Source organism: Tetranychus urticae, chromosome 1 (genome assembly GCF_039701765.1).
Source record: "Tetranychus urticae isolate SD_2017Ah chromosome 1, NJAU_TeUrti_SD_1.0, whole genome shotgun sequence".
NCBI lineage: Eukaryota > Metazoa > Arthropoda > Arachnida > Trombidiformes > Tetranychidae > Tetranychus > Tetranychus urticae.
Genome location: NC_142958.1, coordinates 7,550,000 through 7,561,417, shown reverse-complemented (window position 1 = coordinate 7,561,417; position 11,418 = coordinate 7,550,000). Strand labels below are relative to the sequence as shown.

At 32.3% G+C, this 11,418-nt stretch overlaps 1 pseudogene across 1 annotated transcript; it reads right to left on the bottom strand.

Annotated features, from left to right (window-relative positions):
* Positions 1-9,030: 9,030 nt before the first annotated feature.
* On the bottom strand, positions 9,031-11,218 carry LOC112539412 (eukaryotic translation initiation factor 5B pseudogene; annotated as a pseudogene). Its single transcript, XR_016200858.1, has 2 exons — positions 10,952-11,218; positions 9,031-10,804 (listed from the first exon to the last, which is right to left on the bottom strand). The product of XR_016200858.1 is annotated as a eukaryotic translation initiation factor 5B pseudogene (transcript).
* Positions 11,219-11,418: the final 200 nt, after the last annotated feature.

Genomic DNA, 11,418 nt, shown 5'->3' with positions numbered 1-11,418 from the left:
TTTTTGTAACATTTCCTGTTCTTCTACAATATGATTACATTTAGTAAATAATTTATTATCATTTCCTAATAAAATAAATTTCAAACAAAATAATCCACATGCTATTGAATCATTTCCTTGAATTTTCTTTTTATTGAATGAATAACCATATTTTGCATGTCTCTCAATGAACGTAAGAATATTTCCATATGGCGGCCGTCCAAATGAATCATAATAGTATGCGTATCCATTTATGTCAAACTTTAATGCAACCCAATGACTTCCTGTTTGATAATGTGGGTCAAGATTAATTATGAAAAATTTTGGTTTTTCAAAATGAATCGGTAGAAGATTTAACCACCACCAAAAATCAAACAACACCACCAAAATCAGGATAGTGATGTAATATATTGATTAAATCCAGTGTTGACAACATTAGTAATCAATGAATATATTTCGATTTTTATCTATTGCAATAAATTTATCGTATTGTGCAAACACAATCAATTTAATTGCAGATGTAGGGGCTTTAGCGAATTTCAATTCAATCCTTAGATTACCACGTTTTAATAGAGAAAGTGTTCCTGTCTCAGCTCCGATTGAACCGTCAGGAGATAGATCAAAAGCATAGAAAGCTTTTCCGTCGATATAATCACTGTGAGAAATATCCAATTGTGGTAGACCTTCGTCTTGGTTTAAGTATTTGTAGAGACTGACATATTCTCGCATATACAATGAACTTGAATAATCTGGTTGATATGGAATGCTAGGACACATTACTCCATCAACATAGCAGGCTAGAAAATTTAAATTAAAGTGTTTGAAATCAAATGGATTTGTAGTTAACCCACCAGAAAATGATTCGTCAGATACAAGTCACAAGATCATTCTCTTAGGCAATATACCAGAGATTGCATTTTCAATTGTTGTTGAACTTTGATTGGCATGAACAGTAAAACTTTTAGTTTCATTTCTAGTGATGAAATACTTTGCTGGTGAAGTATCTAATGCTTTGAGGACTGATAATTGCGCATCAGGGAATAATTTCATCCTTTTAATATGCTCTGCTAGTGAGTTAATTTTAATTTTGTAACTAGCAGTATCTTTTGCATCATATTTGATTAGAGGGAAAGAATCAGGGCTTCGAGTGAACCTGAGGGTTATGGGAACTCCACTTAAAAGTAATTTATCTTGTGACATTAAAGGTAAATGTAACCGGAAATATAGATCAAATTGCGATTTCTGGATTCGAGCTTCATCACTATCTTCCATTCTTCCAACATCTGATTTATTTGGATGTCTGAAAAAGATATCTTCAATAAAGGCTTGGTAGTGATAGGAATTATTAGCTTGAACAGTATTTACTGATCCAAGATAAAGATCTATCTGTTCAAATAAGGCATTGGCTAAATTATCAACAGGTTTCACTTTACTTGTTGCAGTTATAGTTGAAACTGACGCATTAATTAGTACTGTTGTTGATTGTAAATCTGTGAAATCATCAGAGGCTGGTATATGTACTTCAAATGAAACGCCCCCTTCTAAAGTTGTTGAAGGTCTATATGATACTTCATAATGACTTTCAATGGCAGTTTGAGTTGGAGGGATTTGAAATATTTCAAGTTCAGACTTGCTAACTGGTACAGAGTTTTGATGTAAAAAATCCATCATGAGAATATATCCGATTTTTTGGGTCTTTTTCTCAAAGTTTTTATAGACCGTGATTTTTTTGTAGTTTTCTTTCTTTTTCTTGTTCTTATACCACTTCCTTCTTGATTTATCAAGTCTGATAAATGCTTCAAACTTCTCGTTGCTGCAGATTTAACACCTTCTTTGCTTCTGATTTTCACTGCTTGTTTGACATTACCGTGAGATAAAATATCATTACTTATATTAACTCCTGTTTTTAGTAATTCTTTTCCTAATAGTTTCAAAATGGGAATCCCGAATCTTTTTAAAATGGAACCGAGACCATATCCTCTTTGATATGGTTGACCTCGAAACACCTCAATTTCAGAAAAACCGTTTCCAGCTTGTGACTGATAGTGATTAGTAAAATCACTATCACAATTACAATAAACTCTTCGTTGCATTTTTATTATTAAGTTAATCTTTATTTTTCTTATACAATTTTCTAAAATGTAAGCTTATGAAAGTTCTACCTGATTTGAATTTTACTTGTGACCCACTTTCATCACACATTATTATGTTGATAGTTTCAATCTTGCAGGATCTTACAGGATAATAAATTGGTTGAGGGAATGAAACATGCCCCAATTTTTCAAAATTTCCTTTACTCAGAGGGACAACTCGTAACAATCTGGAAGTTGCATCACCAACGAAATGTTCTCTTATTATGTCAGTATAGATGAATAACAAATGAGATTTTATCCCTATTTCTGGTCTTGATTTTGCATGTACATATTTCAATTGATTCTTGACAGCATTTCTCAATTGATTGAAGAATGAATTGGAATCAAAACCAAGAGTTTTAACTAAATTTAATTCATAAATTTGTGGGTAAACTTTATATTTTCCGTCAGATCCTCCTACAATGCGAATTCTCTTTTCAGTATCTTTATCTTTTTCTGTAACACTTTCTTCGTGTTCTTCAAAATAAGGGGCTGTCCATGATTTAGGACAAATTGATGCTATTGATTCATTCAACCCATTAAGGAGTATTCCAATCTCGTCAGAATCATTATAATGAAATTCAGTTGTAAAAACTTGCTCTGGGACTGCAAAAATAGCAATTTTAACTTTTCTCCTGATTGCTTTGAATTGAATAGGATAGAAAACTTCTTTAATTCCTACTTCCCAATCACCTTCTAAAATAAGTGGATGATTTAATTTATTTGTAAACTTTGACAATGTATTATCTTCATAAATATTCATTGATGCATTTGAAATAACATCAACATAAATTTCATCGGATAGAAGTGACATTATCAGTCCAACTGTTGAATTTATCAGGATAACCTAACCACTTTACAAAATATTCTGTTTTTCTAGTAGTAGGATTAACCCTAGTTCTTATAACTTTTTCAACTTTATAATGCTCTGGTTCATCTGCTTTTATCAATTCATAATGATAAAAAATAGAAGTAATTGGTTCGTTTAATAAATCACAGATTCTGTAAATGAATCCTTGTGGTGTTTTCTTAACTTTTGTTATTTTAAACCGTTCTTCTGTAAAATTCTGTGTAGCTCCTTTTTCAAACGTACTTTTAGCTCTCGTTATTCGTACAACATCCCCAACATTGAAAGGTTTAACTTTAACTTTAGATTGACGATGTAATTTACGCATATTTATTACAACATATCTCACGTTGTTTATATTGACTTCAATCGGAGACATACCTATAGTACGATGATAAGATTGATTATACCCCTTCACAAGAGATTGTAGATTATCAATGTATCTTTTGCTATTTTTTGCATGCAAAAATCTGTAAATTCTCGATCTAATTGTTCTATTGAATCTTTCAACAACAGCACATTTGATTACATCATCAGTTGAAGTAAAATATTTGATTCCATTTTCTTGTAAGAAATTTTGCAATGTAGAATTTTTGAATTCCCTTCCTTGGTCAGTTTGCAATTTTTCAGGTTTTCTTCCGCTAGATAAAATTTTCTTGAAAGCTGCAAGTATTAAAACTCCAGTTTTATCTTTTAATGGTTCAATCCAAGCAAATTTACTTAATAAATCTATGACTGTAAACAGATATTTGAACCCATCATTTTGACGTGCTATCCATGTCATATCTAGCAAATCACCTTGCCATTGTTCATCTATACGATCTACTAGTATTGGTAAGCGTATAAAATTTTTTTTCCGGTTCTTGAATAAAGTATAAGTATCTTGTTTTTCAAGCCACTTTTCTATATTTGATAATTTTATGTTTGGGTTAGATTTTCTAACTACATCATAAAGTTTTTTCACACCTCCAAAAGCACCTGGTGATTCGGGATTCACATAGATTTGCGTGAGTATTTCTTCACTTGGCTCCATGTTAATTCTTTTGATGTTATGAAAGGATTGACCACAAATTTTTTAAGCTCTGGTTTAACCTCACGAATATAATCTAATACCCTTATAGCTCCAGGGGGTTTAGAATGTGAATACGATGATTGCAAGTATTTGACGATATTTGAAATGTTGCTTCTATGTATGAGTTTTCCGTTACTATATTTTATTTTACCATTTGGATTTACTAGAGAAGGATCGCTTCTTAATACTGTTTCTAAACCATCATTATCCTCTCGAGACTCTTCGATCTCTTCATCTTCTTCGATCTCTTCATCTTCTTCGATCTCTTCATCTTCTTCGCTCTCCTCAACTTCTTCATTAAGATTTGATGGAGCCGTTGGTGTATTATCATCTTCTTGTGCATCAGCGATTGGATTTGGATTTTCATTCACATAATTCCATCACTCCATTTGCGGAGGTGAATCTTTATTCATTAATAACGAGTTTAATAGTCTCATTTTTATATCTGTTGTTAGATTTGAATCCAATATTGGTTTGATTTCCTGTAGCGGATCCCTTTCATTCTTCGTGTTTTGCAGTTGTAGAAATTGATCTTCAGGAATTAAATACGATTTCATTATAACATTCATTTTATTAACTTTTCTGCTAAAATATTTGCTAGAACAGTTATCACAGGTGTTAATAAAGCTGGTAAAAATCCACCTCTTTGATTTATGATGATGCAGCAATCATCAATTGCACTTGAACCAATTTTTCTTAAGCTATTTTTATAAAGAGCTAATTTTTTAATAGCTGCTTTCTTAAGTGGAATATTTCCTTTCAAAATATTACGTATTATCTCTCTCAATATTTTATAAATATTTTTTGGTGAGTTTTTTAATATTAACTTCCTTTTTGCTTGACTCTTTGCTTTGGCTAACTTCCGCAAAGTAGGAAGATGTTTGACTACACTTTTGATTGACATTATGATTATATTTTTTGGAAACAATCTACTTCTTATATAGTTTTATAATAAGTAACTTTTCATAAAACTTTTCTCTCCAAAAATATCTGTTAGTAATCGTAATTCATATTCGGTTTCGGGCTTGAGATCCACGAATAAATAAGAATGAGGTTCTTTCGTTGCATCTTCGTAAACTTTCTGGAACTTTTTGATTTTCGATGGGAACATCTGTCTTGCTATGTTAGTTGCAATCGATTGGTCTCTAGGGTTTTTGAACAGAACAATATATTGTGTATTCAAGGAAATGTTCCGACTTTCATTTCCTCTCATAAAAAAGTTTTGTACTAATAGAATTATTGATAGATTTCTATGGTGGGAACCCTTTGTAAAAATTTCTGATATTGTCTTTGATGCTGCTGCTTCATGCATCAAATCATCTATGATTATCCATTGAGGAGTGGTTCCATCAAACATATTTATTAAATTATCAGGTAATCCTTTCACGAAATTAACAGATTTTATTGTAGAAAATAAACTCTGCCACTCTCCATAAAAGTAAGTTATATTTGTAGGTGAAGGTTTACAAACACGAATTTTGTTTTGAATTAATTTTTTAATCCAGAAAGTCTTACCAGAGCCGGTTGGTCCTGAAACCAACATTGTGAAAGGATGGTGTAAAAATACAGAATAAAGCTTCATAATGATTTTTATTTAATTAACACATTCATTAATCTTATACAGTTTTAGTGACATTTTGAACAAATTTCTGCATGTAGTGAACAACTGATAATGAACATTTTGCATTACGACAAGTATTGGAGTGAAGTGAACAAACTGAGATAGAACCATCATTAATATTCTTATTAGTTGCTCCATAGGCTAAAAGGTTGATTGAAGGTATATCCAAAAATTCTAGGAACTCTTCAGCTTCCTTTGATTTAACAGCGACATGTTTTTTCAAACTGAAGATTTTGTTGTAACAATTTTCAATTTCCTTGCAAACTTTTACAACACCACGAATTCCGTGAGCTTTTCCAAGTCCTAATCCATGATGGTATTTTTCCAAAAATCGAGCTGAATTTCTTTCTTTTTCTGTAAACAAATCGTCAATAGTGCCAAGCTGGACACGAAAATGGCAAGTTTTATCATTGTCTAACCAGGCTAATTCTCTTGGAAAGAAAGCACCATTTGCATAAAATCCTTGGCAATCAAAATAAGCACAAATTGAATTCATGATACTGTTTTTATTTTAGACAAATTTAAAATTACTTTTACAAAGATCAAATTGAAAATGAAAGAAAAAATGATTATCTAGCTTCTTTTATACTTTGCAAAAGATTCAACTTTTCGTCTACAGACTGCGCATGAATCATGAGCACGCAACCACTGAACTAAACAACGTCTACATCCAGTGTGGAAACAAGGGAGACAAACTGTGTCAATTACATTTGAAATACAAATAAAACAATAATCTGTTGAAGTACCACCAACTGTTGCTTCCGGGTCCGGTGAACAGTTGTATACCTAAAGCAAAGAATATAATTATCACCTTTAAGTTTCATTCATTAAATCGAAAATAGATAACCTTGTAAAGATACGTTGCCAGTGAATTGAATATATCTCGGTCCAATTCAGCAAATCGAACAGCACCGGAAACAAATTGTTTATCCTCAATTCTTCTCAAAATACTATCAACATTCCTCGGAGTAGACATATCATTGAGATTGAATGGATATATGAAAATTTGCTTAAAACGTTCATAATTATCTGGTAAGGATTCTTTGAATCTTTCAATCCGAGCTGTATCCAGCGCTTGTCCAATCAATTGATCAGGCACGAGGCGTCCATTATTGACTTCATAAGCGACAAATGAACAAAACAAAAAGAAATCAATCAACAGATCATGAATTTCTTTCTTTTCCAAATTGTTCTTCTGTTGAACACCAAGAAGATAAATTATTCCAGGAAGCAAAGTTTTCAAATGGGCTATCTCAGGTGGTTTTATTTTTATAACCTTCATCTTCTTCTGAATGGTAATAAAGTTGCTAGCACTTCTTTGTACTTTGAAATCTTCAACTTCGATAAATTCAGGACCATCCTGAACGATGAAAGCACGGATAAACTCTTTAAGTAGGATCAGGTGGCGTTTCGCTAGAACAACGCCTCTGTGGGTCGGGTAATCGTTATACCATTCACGGATATCTACACGGGTACAGAGAAAATCTCCTTCATCAGAGAAACCAGATGATAAAGTAAGAACTAAATTATCAGCAAGTTTAAGCACTGAGTGCTTTCTCCAACGTAAGTTCGGCATGACAAAAATAATGTATTTTATAAACTTTACAAATTTTACAGTTTATAGTTCACTCAAATAAGAAAGGTAGTTAACTGATAACCAAGTAGTGTTGAACTTGATTATTTATACTTTTTTAAAAGGGAGCGCCCTCTTCATGAAAGCAGCCAATACAATTTCAATATCAGAAAATCTTTGTAATCCATTCATAACAATTGAGTTGGTGTGAAAAAACATTAAACAAATCTTGTTGTAGTACCAAAGAGCAGCAGGAAATAGTTCTGGTTCATATATGATATCCGGTTCATTGAAAAACTTTCGTTTATCAATCTGATAAGGGAGAAAAGATTTGACAGCAATACTTACAATCTTCTCTAAAAATGAATCATAATCCGGGAACATTATCTTTATTGTTACAGCAACATCTGCAAGGGATTTAAATCCTGTAGTTGTGACTTTACCAGAAGCAAAAGCAATGCAAGTTTTTTTCCCATCTTTTTTTATCCATCCATTAAATCGTTTACGACCTTTGTAATCATTTTCCGGAAGATCGATTCTCTGACCAAGATTCCAGATTGAAACAATATTAGTTATCTCATACTCAACTGACATTATTGATTGTAATGATGAAATGCGATGATCTTTGTAGCTTATATACGTGCTACACTCATCGTCATTACCAGGGTAATGACGATTCATTCCTCACGCGAACCATAATGGATCAAAGGAAACTAACGCTGCTTTTCATCATTATTTCTATAGTTGTAATGATTATAGTTTTATTAGCTCGTATTACACTTCTAGACAATATCATGTTTCATAATGTATCATTAGCCTGATTTCTTTCATTAAGAAATAAGACAAACGGAAGTGCCTAGATAGGGGGTTGGGCCTTCTCACGTCATTGATTAGGGTCCGGAAAGTGCCTGGATGGGGAGAGGGAAACCGGAAGGACCGGAGGTGAGAGAAAGTTCTCTTTTTTTTACTACTTTCGATACATTTGAGTCTACTAACATGATTTAATTACTACACCATGTTATCATATTTCCAATAAAGAATGTTTATTTAGATTTATAAAATTGAATGGATACTTTGCAACCGTCGAAGTGACAATTTTTAAATAGTTAATATTCATTTTTAACATAAATATAGCCGAATTGAATGTACAGTTCGAGTCTTTCGAATGTACTGCGTTAATTTAACAACAAATTACAAAATGACAAATATTCAGACATTTGCAACATAAATATCGTCAAATTAAATGTACAGTTCGAGTCTTTCCAATTTACTGTTATAATGCAACAAATTACAAAATGACAAATGTTCAGACATTTTTAACATAAATATAGTCAAATTGAATGTACAGTTCGAGTCTTTCGAACTTACTGTTATAATGCAACAAATTACAAAATGACAAATATTCAGACATTTTTAACATAAATATAGTCGCATTAAATGTACAGTTCGAGTCTTTCGAATTTACTGTTAAAATTTAACAAATTACAAAATGACAAATATTCAGACATTTTTAACATAAATATCGTCAAATTAAATGTACAGTTCGAGTCTTTCGAATTTACTGTTAAAATTTAACAAATTACAAAATGACAAATATTCAGACATTTTTAACATAAATATCGTCAAATTAAATGTACAGTTCGAGTCTTTCCAATTCACTGTTAAAATTTAACAAATTACAAAATGACAAATATTCAGCATTTTTAACATAAATATGGGCAAATTGCATCGACATTTCGAGTCTTTCGAATTTACTGTTAAAATTTAACAAATTACAAAATGACAATACTCAGACATTAACATAAATATGGGCAAATTGCATCGACATTTCGAGTCTTTCGAATTTACTGTTAAAATTTAACAAATTACAAAATGACAATACTCAGACATTAACATAAATATGGGCAAATTGCATCGACATTTCGAGTCTTTCGAATTTACTGTTAAAATTTAACAAATTACAAAATGACAATACTCAGACATTAACATAAATATGGGCAAATTGCATCGACATTTCGAGTCTTTCGAATTTGCTGGCATCAATTTGCAAAAATCTTGAACGTAATATAAAAAATCTTTTGATTTCCTTTTTCAGTCTTTTGTTTCTTCCTTTTTCCTTTTGTTTCTTTTTTTCTTTTTTCTCTTTTTCTTTTCGAAGTTTTTCCAATCTTTCTCTCTCAGCTTCTTCTTCCCTGCGAATCCTTTCTTCTTCCTCTTTTTTCAATCTCTCCTCCTCTTCTTGCTTCTTTAATTGTTCTTTAATAAGTGTAATTGTTCAGCACCAGGACCTTTCTTGACAGCAGCAGCACCAGCGGCAGGAGCATCTTTTTTTATTTTATCTGCTTCCAGAACGGTTGCTTGAAGTTTATCTGGGTCAAATTGCAGTCTTTTCTTTAATCGCTCCTGGCAATAGAACACTATTAAGTTTATCAAGTTACCCATTCCATCACCTGAATGAGCTGAGGTAGGGACCATAGAAACATAGGTTTTTGGATCAGGATTATTGTAATACAACGCAGCATTCAATTCATTCTCATTCATAGCAAGAATAACATCTTTTGTAGCTCGTTGCTCAAATTCAGCTCGTGTATGAGATGCTTGAGACTTGATCAGTTCTTCAACATCTTTACGTGGATTGCTTTTCCAACCATACAATCGATCAATCTTATTCAGAGCGATGATAAATGGTGTTTTACGAGATTTTAAAAGATTAATTGATTCAATTGTTTGTGCTTCTAAGCCGTGCATAATGTCAACAACCAAGATAGCTATATCACACAATGAACTACCTCTAGAACGTAGATTTGTGAATGACTCGTGACCTGGAGTATCGATAATTAAAAGTCCAGGCAGTTTAAGCTCAGTAACGTCTTTAACTATTTTACATTGGTCGTGAATAGCTGATGGAGGCACAAAGGTAGCACCAATTTGCTGAGTAATACCACCAGCTTCATTGTCCTGGACATGTGTTTTCCGTATATAATCCAAAATCTTAGTCTTTCCTGTATCTACGTGTCCCAAAACACAAATAACAGGAGACCTCAATGAAGGCGGTTGTTCTATCGTTTTATCTGGTTCACCACCTTTTGAAGTTAAAGTTGTACCAGATTTATTGGAAATATCATTCACTTTGTTTTCAACCGGTTTCAATGGCTCCTTGGTTTCTTTAGACAATTTATTATTTGCTTTATTCAATTCCTTTTCCTTCTTCTCCTTATCGGCTGCGCTGGACTCCTCTGTTAAATCTTCCCAATTTTCTATCTCTTCATCACTAGATTCATCACTAGATTCAATTTCTATTTCTCCTTCGGGAATTTCATCAATTTTCTCTTTAGTTTCTCCGTTCGATGTTTCAGTTTGACCATTATCACCAGAACCACCAGCAGCAGCTTTCTGAGCTGCTCGATTCCTTCTGTAGGCTCTATCCTTGTCAACTTTAGCTCCAGGTTCTTTACCAACAATGATAGCACCTTGTTGCTTCAGAAGCTCAATCGACATCAATGCTCTCTGTCGATCTTTTTTCTCTTTTTGTTTTCTCTTTTTGTTTTCTCTTTTTTTCTTCCTCAGGATCTAGTAAAGACTGAGAAAATGATAAAAAAGACATTAGAATACAAACAATTATAAAGTATGAAGAGTACTTAGAGTATGGTTAAATGATATCGATGGAAGAAAAATGGTTAGCATAAACCATACTCAAGAAAAATAAAAGCTATCAATATCTACTTACTCCAGATTCATTGACTGGTTTTTCTTCAGTTGTATCTCCCATAATTCCAGAAATCAAACAAACACAATTAAACTGATTATCAGTTATAAAAAAAGAAGAGAAAAAAATAAATTAATTGAAATTAAGCTAATATACGATGAAAAAACATCACCTAACAAACAACATGGATAAGTAGTGGAAAATGAACACACATGCCGCTTCAATCTTCTGCAATGCAGAAGATTAAAGCAGAATCTGCAACTTTAATAGTGTGCCACTAGATCAAAGAGTAAAAAAGAATAGATAGCTCTCCATTGGATTCAATGAGAAGTTTAGTTAGCGGTCCTCAACGAGAGGCGCTCAAATCAGTCACTCTTTCAATCTCTTGCAATTTAATTTTTATTCTATTTTTTTATCTAATCTCTTAAAAATACCTTTGAATTACCTTAAAGCGCCCTCGCCAGAGCCAATTTGTAAGCTTCACAAAA